Source organism: Neovison vison, chromosome 14 (assembly GCF_020171115.1).
Source record: "Neovison vison isolate M4711 chromosome 14, ASM_NN_V1, whole genome shotgun sequence".
Taxonomy (NCBI): domain Eukaryota; kingdom Metazoa; phylum Chordata; class Mammalia; order Carnivora; family Mustelidae; genus Neogale; species Neogale vison.
In genome coordinates this window covers 25,404,908-25,421,131 of record NC_058104.1, presented here as the reverse complement: position 1 = coordinate 25,421,131, position 16,224 = coordinate 25,404,908, and the positions used below count along the sequence as shown (strand labels likewise).

Sequence of the window (16,224 nt, the reverse complement as noted above, 5' to 3'; positions counted from 1 at the left end):
CGCTAGAGCCTGACTCAACACTGGTCCATGCACAAAGTTGCTTTCATCGGAGAGAATGCAGGGGGCTCGGGGGGCCACACTGGACAGAGTCGCATTCTCTCTCTTCACGACGGCTGGGAGGGTGAGCAGCCCGGCACCACCGCTTACCAGGCTCGAAGCTCTTCAGTTACCCGACAGCTCACGTCCTTGCTCTGCTGACCCTGGTTCGGCTCAGGGTCTGGGCTTCTCTCACTGAAAGCATCCTGATACAGAGACAATGGCCCCTTCCAGGTTCCAGCATTTCTTTTATTCTGTCTGCCTTCCTACGAAGGTCCGGCCCTAACGAGGAAAACCCAAAGGAAATCCCTCCATCCCTGCTGCCATGGAGGGACTGGGAGCTGGCTGGGGACACAGACCACGGCAGGGTCACCCCTGATTCCCAGTTCAAAGCACAGTACCCGGAACTCGGGAACCCCAAATCCTCCCAACATAGGCACTGAAGGACCAGATCATGAAGACAAAGGCTTTTCATCCATGGGCCCCCAGATAAGCTGGACTTCTGTGATCGGCAACGCAGCCACGGCCATGACCATGTCCGGGCGTCACTGCCCGGGAGCACTAAGGAGGCGCCAGGCTTTCGAGCTCAGCACATACCGTTTGATGGAATCCTCACGACTGTTCTGAGAAGGAAGGTGCCACCTCTGGAGGTCACCAGGGGCACCCACAAAGAACTCTGCTCTTTCCAGATGCCTGGCGAGGCCACACTCCCCCTTCCACCTGTGGTGAGATGCATCTGTGGGACTTACCTTGCCACTGCAATGTCAGAGAAGCAATGCGTGTCCTATCTGGGTGGAGGCTTGGAGACAGAGTGTGCGTGGCCTGGCCCTCCTGCTCCTCCCCCTCCATCTGGGTCTGGGTGTGGAAGGTGAAGAGATGGCAGAAGCCCAGGCCCCCCGGAAGGGACACGTAATGCGAATGGGACATACTATTTTGTTTTCTGTGTTGACCTTTTGGAGCTCTTTGTCACTGCAACATAACCCAGCATACTCTTGAATCCTACACACCCACCCCTATTTTATAGATGGGAAAACTGAGGCTCAAAGAGGGGACACACCTTGTCCGAAACCATGCTGTTACTGAAGCAGAGAGGCGTGGGAACACGGGAAGCCTTGGCCCTTACTCCTCGGGCTTTGAGGAGCTGTGCCTACCCTCCTAGCCAGGCAGCATGGGGCTCTCCCTGCCAGCCGGGCCCACAGCGCTCCTGGATGGAAACCGCAGGCACCAGAACAGAGCGGCTGGTCACCTCTGTGTCTCAGAAGCCCACATTCTGCCCTAAAGCACGGCAACATCCCACACACCTGGCTCCCCCCACCCCCATACGGGGGAAGTCACAGGCTAGAGACTACTTCCAAGGGGGTAGGATACAGCAAGCAACAAGGATGGGAGGGAAGAGACAGAAGGAGGACTTGAGGGCCGGACCAGGGAGGCCCAAGTACAGTCCTGGTACAGAAGTCCTGAACAGAAGTCAAGTCCTACTGCAGAAGTCCCATATCATACATTCCTACACACTCGACTGCTTTTTTCTATACCATCAACTCGAGAGAAGCAGTAATTTTGACTCCGATGCATCATGACCGTAGAGTAAACCAGAACCAGTTATAAGATCCTGTTTGTCCACAGAACAGCTCAGGATTGCTCAGAAGCGGTGCAGCTTCTCCCAGCGCTGGACCGACAAGAGCTTCCCCCATGGTGCCCCGCGAGGGGACAGCCAGGTGAAGGAGGACATGTGCTCGGCCAGTCCCCTGTGCTAAGCAGCCTTCTCCAATACATCCCGGTGGTCCCCATCTCCCGGCCTTCCTGCCCTGGTGTGGTCCCCTTGCCCTGAGTGCACGGAGAGCCCCGATGGCCTGCCCTACCGGGGGGGGAGGACCGAAGCGATGAGGTGCCGCCTCCGAGGTCAGCTCCTCTGCCACTGCCGGTCTCTTCTGCGTTCACGGCGTGCTCACTCTGCTTGAGCAAACGGCTGCCATGAAATCAGGTAGAAAGAAAAGAGGGGGCCTCCAGCCAACAGCCCAAAAGGAGCTGAAGCTCCTGGACTAAGCGGCCTCGAGGAGTGGAGGCGTCCGTGCAAGAAGCAGACAGGTGAGCGAGGCAGCAGAGCCTGCCCCGGCCAGGACTTGAGCAGCCTGCCTGCAGACCCAGCCACCATCCTGACTGCGGCCTGGGAGCCAGAGGCTTCTGGACCCACAGCAGCCATGAGATCGTCAGGATGGTTATTTCAGAATAATAATTTCTGCCACTAAGGTTTGTAATTTGTTATGCAGACATAAAAGAACCAGGACAATCCCTGAACAAATGGGCTGGTGAGCTGTGGGCGCTATTTGCTGCTGGTGCCATCCCTTAAGGAAGAGCTGGCACACCGCCAAGTCAGTCCGGAGGGGCCTGTGGGAGCTGCCGTCCCAGGCCCTCACACACTGAGACTGCGGTCAATCCTGGGGGCGTCCCACACATCAGCCCAGCTCCAGGCTGGGGGGCTCCGTCCATCCACCACTTGCACTGGTGTTTACCAATGTTCTGTCTTAAATCAATGTACCTATTTGACTTAGAAGATTTACTTAAAAATGGATCCACTCTAGCAAACAGCAGACCAGCGCTACTGGCTATACACAGAAAGCAAAACGGAGCCAACGGGTGCAGAACTGTAGGACACTCGATGTGTTTGTGGTTCTGAACATGGCCTGCATTACACTCCCTTGGGAGGCCCTGGCCCCAGTCCAGAGGCTCCCCTCTAGCCGGCCTGGGGGGCGCAACCCCGGCCTCAAGACTTCCAGCTACAGTGGCTGACCAGCACCCTGACCCAAGGCCCACACCTACCGTGGCAGGGGCCCCGGAGTGACAAAGGCAGGAAAGCCGCACCAGCGCTGCTGAAAGTGCCCCCCAACCCCCCGAAAAGAAAACAACTCCCCTCCCTTGCAGGCCCACCGAACTTAACACGTGACTCAAGCCACCAGAAATGACCCTGGCCAACAGCAGGACCACAGACCCCCACCGTGGGAGTGTGGATCCGAGGACCACGCCGAGGCTCCTCTCTGGGCAGTCCTCCCCAGGGGACTCCTTCACAAGATCACCGGATCTCTGAGCCTCAGACAACCCTGGGTCATGGGGTGGGTGTCTCACACGGGGTTCCCTCCATAATACAGACGGAGGGCCCAGGGGACAGCCTGGGCCCTCTGGGGGCCTGACACCCACGGAATGCGGACATGCTACTACCATGGCCTTTCTACAGAACCCATCAGCGAGGAGTCACCCACACTGGATCGGGGGGGGGGGGCACAACCAAGACCAGCAGGCAGGGGAGGGGCGGTAATCTCCACGCCGGCCCGGGACGGAGGGGGCCCGTCTCCTCCAGCCAGCCCCGGCTCTCCCAACAACTATTTCTCCAACAAAGCTCTGGCTTCTTCTGACAGCCCCAAGGAAAGCACGAGTTCTCTCTGTGACGGACGAAAAATCTCATACTCAAATTGGAAACCGTTTAAATCGAGACATCAGGAAAATCAGGGGCGGGAGACATATGACAGCTCCTTACACAGGACAGCAAATAAAAAAAGAAAACAGCAATGTTGATCGTCTTCTGACACCGACACGCGTGGTCCCTCGCCGGCGTCTGGAACCGGCACAGACTGTGTAGTGTCGGTCACGTTCACCCAGTATTTTCTGAGCACCCGTGCACAGGCCGCTTCAGGGAGAAGTGGGAACGCCCAGTCATTCGTGCAGCAAGTGTCCCACAGTCTGCACCTGGCACTGGGGACACAGGCGCGCATAAAAGGATGAAGGAGGGAGACGGCACACCAGCACCTCCATGCCGACTAGCGGTCAGTGCTGGGAAGAAGCAAGGACGGGGGTGCTGTTTTATGGAAGCACAATGAGACGGCATCTGACCCCCTACTGTGGATAATTAAGATGCAGTAGCTCATCTAATTTAAACCTCATACAACTCTCTCTGGTGGGCACCCCCAGTCCCATTTCCAGACGAGCATGTGAAGACTGGAAAAGGACGCTGCTTATCTACCCCGTCACTTCCTGCTCACAAGCACTTGGCGGCAGTACCTCTTGTACTGGTGCCTTAGTTTCCTCGTCCCTAAAATGGACACGAGAGTACCTACCTTTGTGGGCAGACTGCCGCACATGAAATACTTAGGAAAGAATCTGGTATATACTAAGTACCCAATAAATGTTACCTACTGTTGTAGGCTGGAGTAAAATCGCCATTCCTTTTTTTTTTAAGGACTTCATCATCTGATGCTGAAGTAGGAAGACACTCCCCACCAAACTGGTGCATAATACATATAAAGGAACCATGCTAACTACGCCAGCATTCCCTCTGCCTACCAGGCCCGTCCTCCTGACCAACTCCTACTCATCCTTCAAACCCCAACTCCAACATTTCCCCTCTGAAGCCCTCCCTACCAGCCCCCTCAATCACTTAACCCATCACTGTGCTACTACCATGGCCTTTCTACAGAACTCCGTCTTTTGTTCACGCATTCATTCAACCAATGTGTCTCAGGAGCCAACCACCTGTCACACATCATCATACGCCATCACAAATACATGTGAGCTGTCTCTGGGTCCCCTCCACTGCACAACCGACTTGCGTCCAGCTGCAGAAAACTTAATTGGGTCGAGTTCAACAGAACCAACTCATAAACGCAGGAGGGCACCAGAAAGGCAGACACACAATCGGTGGCCCGGTGGGGAAAGAAGGATTACAGGAATTCAGACGGGGTCACGGATAAAAACAACTCAGTCCTGACAGGGCCACAAAGGGCTGGAAAACAAGCTGGTCCCCCAGGGAAAGATCTAGAAGAGCAGGAAGGAAGGAGATGCCAAGTCATGTTCATGAGTGGAGAAAGCCATGTCTCAGCCAGATGTCAGAAATAGGGAAGCTCATGTATATACCTCTGTCTTTGTGTAAACGCATAGTGCATCTGGAAGGACAGAGACAAGCCACCTCCTAGGAAAGATCTCTAGGAGAGGGACACTTGTATTTTGTCCTCTCTTCAACATACGGTTTATGTCTGTATTATTTCATTTCTTTCCCAAATATATTCTTGTTTATGTAAGTTAGAAAAAAAAATTAGAAGCATGTCTTCTGAAAGACAGAAGGTGGAAAAGCAAGGCAGGGCACAGAGTCTGAAGAGCAGGTGCACATAAATGCAGGGGTAGAGCTCCGTGAGCCAAGAGCCAACAGTCAGAGGCGAGGAAGGAGGTGAGAGTCAGGTGCTACTTCAGCATCTGCCAGATTCTTTTTACAACAAAGCTGAAAGAGACATCAGCACCGTATCAGGGTGCTGGGCGTGACAGATGGTCGTGGGCCTTGCTGTGATGGAAGGGAGATGATGCCCAGGCGAGGTGCACACACACATGCTGTCAAAGGGAGGGATACTCCCAGGACAGCCGGAAGAGAAGAAAACCACTTTCCCAAGGGGAAAAAAATCCAAGGGGGGACTTGGGCTTTTCCAAGGTCATCAGAAACTTCAGCCAAATCAGATCTTCAATGTCCAACTGACAACACAAGGCACACCTCAAACCACAACCACTCAATGTTGGTGTGCACAAGTTTTTGAGTCTCTGGTAGAAAACCATTTGAATCTTGGTGGATAAGATCATTTTCCTTCAAAGTAAGATCAGCCACTCTGCAGTCCCCATGGCAGAGGGGCTCAGGAACATGGTGGGCAAGGCCAAGATGGCGCCTGTCCTTCAAGAAGAGGTCATTTCCAGAAGAACAGACTAACGGAGCCAGCAGTTCCACTTATTTCCAATTCATCAGGGATCCCTTTAACCAAGATGCATCTGTTCCAATCCAATCACATAATCTGCTGGTATCCCAGAAGAGAGACACCACAACATATCTGGGCAAAAAATACTCTCAATCCCACAAAACAACCAGCCAGGGACTCCATTTCTATGAAACCTACAACAAAAACAGTATTTTGTTTTTCTGGAAGAACATAAATCTACTTGAATAAGATGGGGAAAGCTTCCGGAGGAAACTGTAAGGTCATTCTGATACCTAGATGCCCTGAGTTAAAACTGCTTACTGCCCAACGCAGCAGCCCTGAGTTTATAAAGGGCCAGGAGATGAGAAATGGAGATGGGTCTTTATTTTTTTTAAAAAAAAAAAAAAAGGAAAGAAAGAAAGACAAAGAAAAAGATTATAAAAATTGGGAAGAAGGTTTTTTTTTTAAAAGGAGAAAGTCACATGCAATTAGAAGGGAAGTTAGAACTAATCAGAAGCACAGAGGAAAATTTATTAAATTAAGGAATAAGTACATATAATTGATGTGTATGACAGGGTTTGTACAATTATTATCATGTGGTTATGTACCCTTAGAAATACTGTGTGTTAACTTAGCAGAAACAGATTAAGTTAGGGATCAATGGGTTTGTCTTGATGGGAAAGACTAGTAAGACACGGGAGTGACAGAACGGAACAGGTCAGAGCCGTCTATGTTTCAAGGATGACAAAAAGCGGTCCAGACAGTGCTAACCACGGTCTAACCACGTGGGACGGAAGTCCCAGCCCAGACCCAGGTCCACAGATCAATCACAGCACCCCGCTGGGTGCCTCGATCACAGGAACCGCTCTTCCATGCTAATGACATCCTGAGAACTTATGAGTCAATAAAACACACAATGAGGGCGCCTGGGTGGCTCAGCAGGTTAAGCCGCTGCCTTCGGCTCAGGTCATGATCCCAGGGTCCTGGGATGGAGTCCTGCATCGGGCTCCTTGCTCAGCAGGGAGCCTGCTTCTCTCTCTGCCTCTCCCTGCCACTCTGCCTGCTTGTGTGCACTCTCAAAATAAATAAAATCTTTAAAACACACACACACACACACACACACAGAGTTGTCGGGAATAAAGCAACACAGGGTCTGCAGGTTGCTACCCACCCCCCCGCCCCGGAGAAGCCCAAGTGTAGCCTGGGAGCAGCTTCCACGGAAGGTGGAGTGAGATCACAGCTACCTTAAGACATAAATCAGAACGGGCGCTGCTGGGCACCAACATTGTGTGCGGTCTTGAGCACAGGACTTTGGTTCGCCCGAACATGAGCATCCGGGTCACGTGAAAACAAACATGGAAGAACGGGCTCGTCTCAGGAAGGGCTTGGTGGTAAATAAAAGAGGGCACAGGTCCCGTGGGCGCCAGAGCATCCTGGCTGCCACCGCCTGCCGCTGCCTCCTGACCTTGGCTTCTCTTCCTTCAGAATCAGGGCCAGGAAAGGTACCCAAGTTATCCCATCTAGACTTCAATCTCCAACCAAACCACAAAGCAGTCAAACCAGAGAGATGCAAATCAGGTAAAACAGATTCTCGTCTTTGACCTTCCCAAGGGCAGAGCCCGCACCTTGCATGTCCGCCACAGCCCTGTCACGTGGCCACATTCTGTGTAAGCCACAGCCAGACCGCACGTGAGCAACCGAAGGCAGCCGAAGCCAGGGCCGCCACTCTCGATGCACAGCTGAAATCATCACGGAGCACGAGGTGTATCAATCTGGACTGTTCTGTACCTCGCCAGTGTTTCCTATTTGCATCGATATGAGGCCCGCTTTGGGGCAAAGCTTGCACATGCTGCATCTGCTAACAGACACAAAACTCTTATCTTCATAAAAATGTATTTTCAAAGTTCCGCACCCATCAGCCCTGGGTAGGCAGGCGCTAACCGCCCGAACCGTCAGCTGGAGCCGCTGGGGGCTCCCCCATGAAACCCAACCACCCATGGGGACAAACCAGCCAGCCCCAATGCAGGGCCCAGCGTTGAACCCTAGCACGTCGGGGGAGACAGACTGGCCGTCTGGAGGGCCCTCTGCTTTAAGAGCAAGGAGCGCGTGTTCACTCAGGGTATTTGCCTGGGGACAGAGATGCTGGGCTCCAAGAGGGGCTTTTATTCTGGGGCCCAGAGAGGTCTAAAGCAGGTTCTGCAAGCATCTTTCTGGATGATTTTGTGTCAAAAAACTAACATTTCTAAGCTAAGCCTCTATGTGAGACATATTTTTAGTAGCCTCTCTTAAATGGCACTTTTAAAAATAATCTCCTTCAAGACGGTAGACGATTAAAACACTGATGGTCCAAGGACTGAATTTAAAAGCCTCTTATAATTTGGGACACGATGTTTAGAGCTGCTGTGGGGCTGCAGACAATTTGGTACTTGATCATTAGATATTCTGCAAGTGCCACCCAGCTGAAAAATATATTTCTTATTAAGCTTCTCTACTTAAATAGCATCAGCCCCCAAATGAGATCACTCCCTCTGAAGGCTTTAACGATACCAAGAAAGTCCCAGGAAGCATTTCATTTCAAAGTATGCCATATTAAAAAACTTCGGATGATGGGTTGTTTTTCCCCCATCCATCTCGCCCCTGAATTTTAAATTACTTGTCTTCCTCTCCCACTGGCTCAGTCATTTCCACAGGAGAGGAAGGTGTCCTGTGGAAACACCAAGCAGCTTAGAGCAAGGATTAAGAGCAAGTCTGTTATCCAGCAGGAGCCAGGAAGGCACCTTAATGGATAATCAAGGTTCCTGGTTAACAGTGTTACCATGGAAACCACAGGTACACGGTCAGATTTACACACCACATGCACCAGGAGGGACACTGTGCACGAGCCCGAGAAGAGGGACAGGAACAGGGCCCCTGTCTCAGGGAAGCTAGCAGTCTCCAGGTGTAACAAAGTTCAGCACAAAGTGATAAGAGAGTGTGACAAATGCTGACACCCCAAGAGCCAAGGAAAGACCGATTAGGGGCTCAACAGGGGCTTGGGAGGGCAGCAGCCAAGAGGGGAGGGCTCACACAGGCTTTCAGGGAACTTGATTCTAAGGCAAGTCGCTTCACGGGGGCCCTGGGCAAACTACACCAGTTGGCCGAGGAAGAGGAAGTGGAATGTTTGTCCAGACGGCTGCGACGGACAGCGAGCTTCTCCATGCCACGCAGCAACGTGAGTGCTCACGGGAGGAGAACACGTGGGAAGGAGCAGGGAAGGCAGAGACAGAGCGAGCCAGCTGCAGACAAAGGTTCAGGCACGGGCACAAGACAGGCAGGCAGACAGAGACCAAGGCACACGTGGGAAGGGGCAGAGAAAGACAGCTGCAGAAAAAGCCAGAGGCCGAGGGACAAAGAGAGGAGCAGAGAGGGAGAGGGAGAAGCCGGCAGAGTGGCAGACACAGGCACAGGAACGGAGAGAGAGAAGCACAATGGACAGAAGAAGGAACAGAGAGAGGGGACTGGAGAAGAAACGGAAAGAACAGGACAGCAAGAGCGAGGACCACCTGCTCTTGGAGGGCCACCGTGGAGGAGGCCGTGGGTGTCCCGGCTATGGTGCAGCTCACGTGGCCGAGGGCCCGGCCAGCTGGGGGTACGTGGAAGGCGAGTCAGAGCCAGCCCGCTGCACCCCACAGCCACAGGCGTCACCGCCTCCCCTCCAGTCCCTGGGGACTCCTTGCCTGGGAAGTCCCATGAGACAAACCATACGTCCATGATCCCCTTGCTAGCTAGTACGAGGGTAAAGTGGCCCTAACCTTCCCAAATGCATTCCTCCAAAAACATCTTGGCAAAGATCCTCCTTGGGGAAATAATGCTAGGAACTAACGCATAGAGCGCATGTTCTGTCTACCCCCTTTGGAGAGCTAGGAGGCCCCATGGTGAGAAGTGCTACAGCAGAGAAACCCATGGAACATGCTCTAGGCTAACATTCTTCAAGGTAATTCCATCACCATGCCCCCCTTTCCTATAGGCACCAACTCTGCTCACCCTCTGAATCATTGTTCTACTTTTGGGAAACTGCCTCCTCTCGATTCCAAGTTTCCAAAAGAGCCCTTTTGATATCAGGATGAACGGATTAGGAGGCTTAAAAAAAGAAAACCACTTTGATGTACAAAGTGAGACGGGGAGACAAGAAAGGGAGAGATCCATTTTGCAGGAAGGCGGTGGCAATGTGTGAGAGCTTCAACCACAGAGGAATGGGCAGTCTTTAAAACCACCCAGTGTGTTGGCCTAGAGCACAACAGACACTACATTTTGTTTGACACGAACAAAAGGAAAAAAGTAAAATAAAATAAAAGAGTGAGCGGCATGGTATTAAAAAACAACAAGGGATGTGGGGCTACCACGGAGCCACATGCCCCAGGCTGAGTCATGATACCTCTCTGCCCACCCCAGCACCCCCATCCCGCCCCCTGCTGTTGGCTGGGCGGAAAACCTGCATCTCTCAGGCGCAGAGGATACAAATGCACAGGAACACCAAGCACAAGGTCAATGGCTAACCAAGGGGGAGTCCCCTCTCCAAACAGACAGAGAGGGTATGGGTAAGAGAGCAATAATGGGATGCAGGTAGCAGGGGACAGGGGGAACGGGGCAGTGATGTCACACATCTTGGAGTCAGACCCCACAGTCATTTCTTCCGCCTCAGAGAGGGGATTCAATTTAAGGGTGCTTGGGACAGAGAAACAGAGACCTACCATGGGGGCAGAAAAAAAGAGGAATCCAGCTTCAATTATGTAAAGTGAGACCAAGTTTGCTTCCCGAGCGGGGACAAACTCGCAGGTAATGAGTCGCTTGGCCTTCAGCTCTCCCCGCTGAGGACTTTAATTGACCTCCCTGCCTTACAATCTTACAAGGTTCTATTTCTCTGTCTCCATTTATTATTCAAAGCAGGAGCTGTGCTCCCAGAGAATTCTCAGGGCTGTAATCAAATCCTGCTAAAGGAAAAAAAAAAAGAAAAGAAAGAGAGAAAAAACTCCGGCACTCATTCACATCTTACACCAGAGGGGGAGAGAGAATAATGAGCAGAGTCCTAAAAATACTTACATTCAAAAAAAGAAAATGAAAAAACTTCAACCCCTAATCCCAAACTCATTCTTAAAATAAGTGACTTGGCTTAGAAGTCTGTAATATCACAAAAAGATAGCGCTGAGAGCAAACCATGTCCCTGGCTCCTATCTTTGCAAAAAATGATTTGGTCCATGCAGTGCTCTCGGGCTCTGCGCGGATGAAGCCGCGCAGTCACGGAGAACCTACTGGGTGCGCCGTGCCGCCAGGCGCTGTGTGCTCGGAGATGAAAACGCCCGGGCCCTGCCCCAGCGGTCTCTGGCTCAGTCCCCAGGGGTGCCGCATTACTCCCCACTTCAGAGAAGAGCAAACAGGAGTTTCCAAATAAAGCCAACTCTGTGCTGCCCCTGAGGCCCTCCAACACCCGGGTGGTGAGGGAGGAAGTCTAACCCGGGGGGCAGCAGAGAGCCAGACCCCATGGAAATGAAGGGAGGAGAGGCTGAGATTCCCTAACACATGGCCCTCACGAAGAGAAGCCTCCAGAACTGAAACCCAGCTTCCAACTTCCTCCGTCTTTGGCCCCTGCTGTTTGACTCTGGGGAGCTAAGCAGAAGGGCCCGAGGCAATGATGACAAGGTCAAGGTGTCCTCTGGGGCTCACTGACCAAATGGCACGCCATTCCCACAGCCTTCAGGCCCTTAATGACCAGTTTCCTCTCTCCTCCCTGTGGCCATCACAACCTGCCTGCGGGGAAGGATGACGGTCAGGGCCACCTCTGTGTGAAGGGACTTCACTGTCCTGAAGGGCATCCAGACTCGAAGCAAAAGGAGGGTGGTCTGGCAGAGAGAAGGTAAACGTGCATGTCAAAGGGGCCCAGGAAAAATCTGGATTCGACCACCTCCTACCTGCAACTTTCATTCATTCGCCCAATTCTCTACTCAGTGAGCCAGCCCACCTTACCTTGCGCCCAGCACAGGAATTACTGGGCTTCCAAGAGCATAGGAGACAGAGAATTTGCTCTCATGGAGCAGAGAAGACAGGTAACAATCAATGTGGTATACCATAATGAGGCATGGCGGGGGCATAAACCCTTCTGTCTCATCTGTCGTATAGTTTTCTTTTAGACTTTATTTATTTTTGCCAGAGAGAGAGAGAAAGAGCACACAAGCAGGGGGAGTGGCAGGCAGAGAGAGAAGGAGGTTCCAAGCCCCATGCAGGACTCCATCCTGGGACCCTGAGATCATGACCTGAGCTGAAAGCAGACACTTAGCCCACTGAGCCATCTGGTGCCCCCCAGTTACCATATCTATAAAAGACAGTAACACCCCCACTTGTCACAGGCTTCTCTTCAAAATTAAGTGACATTAGAATGAGCGTGAAGACCCAGTGCACACCTGACACACTGTCGGGAACTTGATAAATCGTGAGCTGGCGATGGATGCTGGCTCCCCTACCACCCCGCCGAAGGGTTTCCTCCAATAGGTGGAGGAGAATGGAAGGTGGTGATCATCCTCTCCAAGCATTCTGAAGGCACTTTCTGGAAACGCACCTGCCAGGAGTCACTGACCTTCCTCCAGCAGAGAGGACACACGGGCACTCCTCCAGGATCCACACTGAACCTATCCTCAGGAACGGGACCAGTCCTTGGTCCTCGCCTGCCAACAAGTCCCGCTCCGGTAAGGCGGGCCTTGGAGTATGCCAGGAGGCAGACACACAGGAGCCACTTGCCCGCCCCCAACACCAGGTCCACTCACAGTCCGAAACACAAGTCAGCACAGCGAGTTCCCCGTTCCTGCCGCTCCACTGTCCCTTCTCAGTGAGGGGCCACAGATGGCAGGAAAGTGAGAAGACACACTGCCCAAGTCTGTTACATGAGACATAGCTAGGAAGGACACAGAGAGGGGCCCTCGGGACCTTGCCTGGAAGGGCAATGGGTAACCCAAGGGAACCCACCCATACCTGTTCTCCCCAGCCCCCCAGAGTCGGTAGAACTGGAGAAAGAAAACAGACTTTGTGGACAAGCAGAGTTTGACTCCAGCTCCATAATATCTGGAAGATTCGGGACCTCTCCAAGCCTCAGCCAAGCTTTAAGACAAAGATGAAATAACTCCCATGGAGGGTTCTTCGTGCAAAACAGGTACTTAGGAAATGTGCTTCCTTCTTAGGAAGATGCGTTTCTCCCTAATGAAAGAAATCTACAAAGCTCTTACACACATTTTGGACATGTGAGGGGTCACGGAAACCAGCTCAGTCAGGAACTGCACCGCAGGGCTGTAAGCACAGGCGGTGACAGTCACATGCTGATGTCACATAAAGGAAGTACACACCACCACCTGTGAGGGCAAGGTACCCCCACCCCTGCCCAAAATACCTGACTCGCATCTAGATTCTACAGCTAATGAGCAATTCAAAGGAAAGGCAAAGGACAGAGGAACATGGTAAGGGTTACCATGGGGCTGCAGCCAACAAAATACTAAATAGGAAAACATTTCAAAAGGCCAGGTTTTTCCATATTAGCAGAAACGGGAGGAGGAGGAGGACATGGAGGGTACGGTACCAGTTAGGAAGCTGAAAAGACCTATCACCCAACTGCACTGTTTGCACGGTGCTAAGACCCTGATGAGTGCAAATGCCTGGGTGGCTCAGTTGGTTAAGCAGCTGCCTTCGGCTCAGGTCATGATCCCAGCGTCCTGGGATCGAGTCCCACATCGGGCTCCTTGCTCGGCAGGGAGCCTGCTTCTCCCTCTGCCTCTGCCTGCCTCTCTGTCTGCCTGTGCTTGCTCTCCCTCTCTCTCTGACAAATAAATAAATAAAATCTTTAAAAAAAAAAAAAAAAACATTTCTTGAGACAAATGAAGAACAGTGAACACTGATGGGACATTTGAGAATATTAAGGAATCATCATTAACTCTTTAGGTAGGATGATGGTACTATAAATATCTTTTAGTGATAAATACTGAAATATTTGTGATGAAATAATGTAACTTAGATATGCGTCCCAATAATCTGAGATGGGAAGGGGCTGACCTCAGTAAGGATGAGTCAGGAATGGCCCGGAGTTGATTACTGCCGGAGCTGAGTGAATCATTTAGTGATTCTCTCCTTTTCCACAGGCTTAAAATGTCCCCCTTTTATTAAAGGGCTGCAAGGAAGCCATAGGCTGGTAGGGAATATTCAAAACATGCATAAATAAAAAGACAGGTAAAAAACCTCTGGAAATCGCCAAGAAAACACTTGCAACCTGACAGGAAACAGGAGCAGGTTGCAAGTCACAGAGGTGGGAACCAAAATAACGAGCTGGCCAACGGCAAGGTGGTCCGCTTCACTCGCGATGAGAGAAACAAGTTAAAACCCGCCTCACACCCAGAAGTGTCGGTAGGGATGTCTAAGTGTTGGCAGGAGCCCCTGCATGCTGACAGAGGAATCAGAAACAGGTATTTAAAAAGAAAAAACAAAAACAAAAAACAAGTAAAGCTCAGTAATGCTTAAAATACCGTCCCACGCAGCTCAGCGAGCTCGCCCTTGGGCGCAGGTGTCAAGGGAACGGCCGTGCAGCGGATGCAGGAGGGGCTAGTACGGGACTGCCACAATGGGCAAGAGACCGGCAGAGCTTGTGCGCTTCCCAAGAGAAACACTTCCCCAGAGACAGCGATGTTCACAGGAGAATTAAAGCTCCATCCCAGCCCCCTGATGCCAAGTGCCAATCCAAGAAGACACAAGCAACCACGGGGCATGAAAAGAAGGCAGCGAGATGCCATCAGCCAGTTCCGGGTGATGACATGACCCAGGGTCTCCCACAAACACGCGGCAAGAAAGAGAGCTGGAGGAGGGCACGACGCACGGACAGAAACATCAGCGAGCGCTTCGCTTTGTGACGGTGGTGGACAGGGGTCGGAGGAGGGAGCAACAGGACATCAGGGGCAGAGGACAAGCTTCAGGAGATGGAGGGACGAGGTGGGTCACACCTAAGGCCACACCACCTCGCTCTGAAAACTGGCCAGGATGCTACATTTCAGCCTCTGTTTTACTCAAGTCAGAACAACTGTGTTAAAATGAAACACAAAACACAAGAGACATAACCAATGACAACACACGAACCTCACGTGGATCCTAATTTTTAAGAAACTATAAAAAGTTATGGAACAGTAAGAAGTTTGAGCACAGATATTCGATGGTATAAAAGAATGGAGGGTAACGGAGAGATGGTGATATATTTATGGTTTCCTTTTTTTAAAGATTTTAAGATCTATACAGAGTGGTCTACAGAGGAAGTAGCGTCTAGTATCTGAATGAAAACAACAGAGGGGAGAAGCAGGTGCGGTCACACAAACAAGACAATCGCCGAGGACAGCTCTACTTGACGATTCTGCGTAAGATTCTTTCATCTGTGGGCATCTGACACAGCACACAAGAAACCTTTGAAATGAAGAAGGTATTATAAACCCTAGAAGAGGATGAAATGCTCTCAGCATCAGGGCTTGCAATAGCAAAATTATGTGAACAACCTGACTGTCCATTAAAATGGGACTGGGTTTCGCTTATCATGGTACTTCCTTCAACACAGAACTCAAGAGTCAAGGAACTGAATGAACAAGACCGGACCCCCCCTCCCCCCCCCCCCCCCCCCCGCCCCCCGCCAACCATGGGGGTTTGGCCCCGCTGCTCAGGGAACAGCTGGCAATGCCTGGAGACATTCTTGGATGTCGTCACGGCGTGGGATGCTACTGGCCTCTAGTGGGTAGAAATCAGGGGTGCTGCTGAACATCTATAGAAAGCAGAGAACAACCCCCACAAGTGGATGCCTGAAGCTGTGGACAGCCCTGAGCCCTACGTACAACCTGCTTTCTCCTTTATGTGATGCCTATGACAAAGTTTACTTTGTAAATTCGGCACCTAAGAGAACAGCAACAACAGCAAATAGAATAATTTTAACAATATATGTAATGCAAGATGTGAATGCATCCTGTCTCCAAAATATCTTACTGTCCTCTGTTCTCCCTTCTCGCTCGTGGTGACGTGAGAGGACACAACGCCGACGTGAGGAGATGAAGGTGAGTGACGGAGGCGCTGTCACATAGCGGTCAGCTAACAATGACCTTCCGACGTCAGAAGGAGGGTCATCGGCTTCCAGATTGTGGCAAGTGGAACCACAGATATGGGGGACCAGCCTAAGGGGCCCGAAGAATGAAGGGAGCTACAGTGTTAAAATCCTCTACTAGATCTGTGTGAGACAGTCCTCAAACCACAATACTGACTTAAAAACAAGGGTCAGGGAGATATATACAGGTAGCATTAGGTCAGTAACAGTTACAACATGAGTAACCATTATGTTAGTACAGGTTACCCAAAAACCAAGACTGTTGCTCATGGAAATTTAAGTAGTGAATATAAAAACAGGAAGGAGAAGGCTATACACAGATTTCAG

General features: G+C 51.5%; 1 protein-coding gene across 3 annotated transcripts in view; it reads right to left on the bottom strand.

Moving 5' to 3' along the window:
- The window catches only part of SNX29 (sorting nexin 29), a 480,282-nt gene that overhangs the window by 144,573 nt on the left and 319,485 nt on the right, over window positions 1–16,224 (bottom strand). The window lies entirely within an intron of this gene.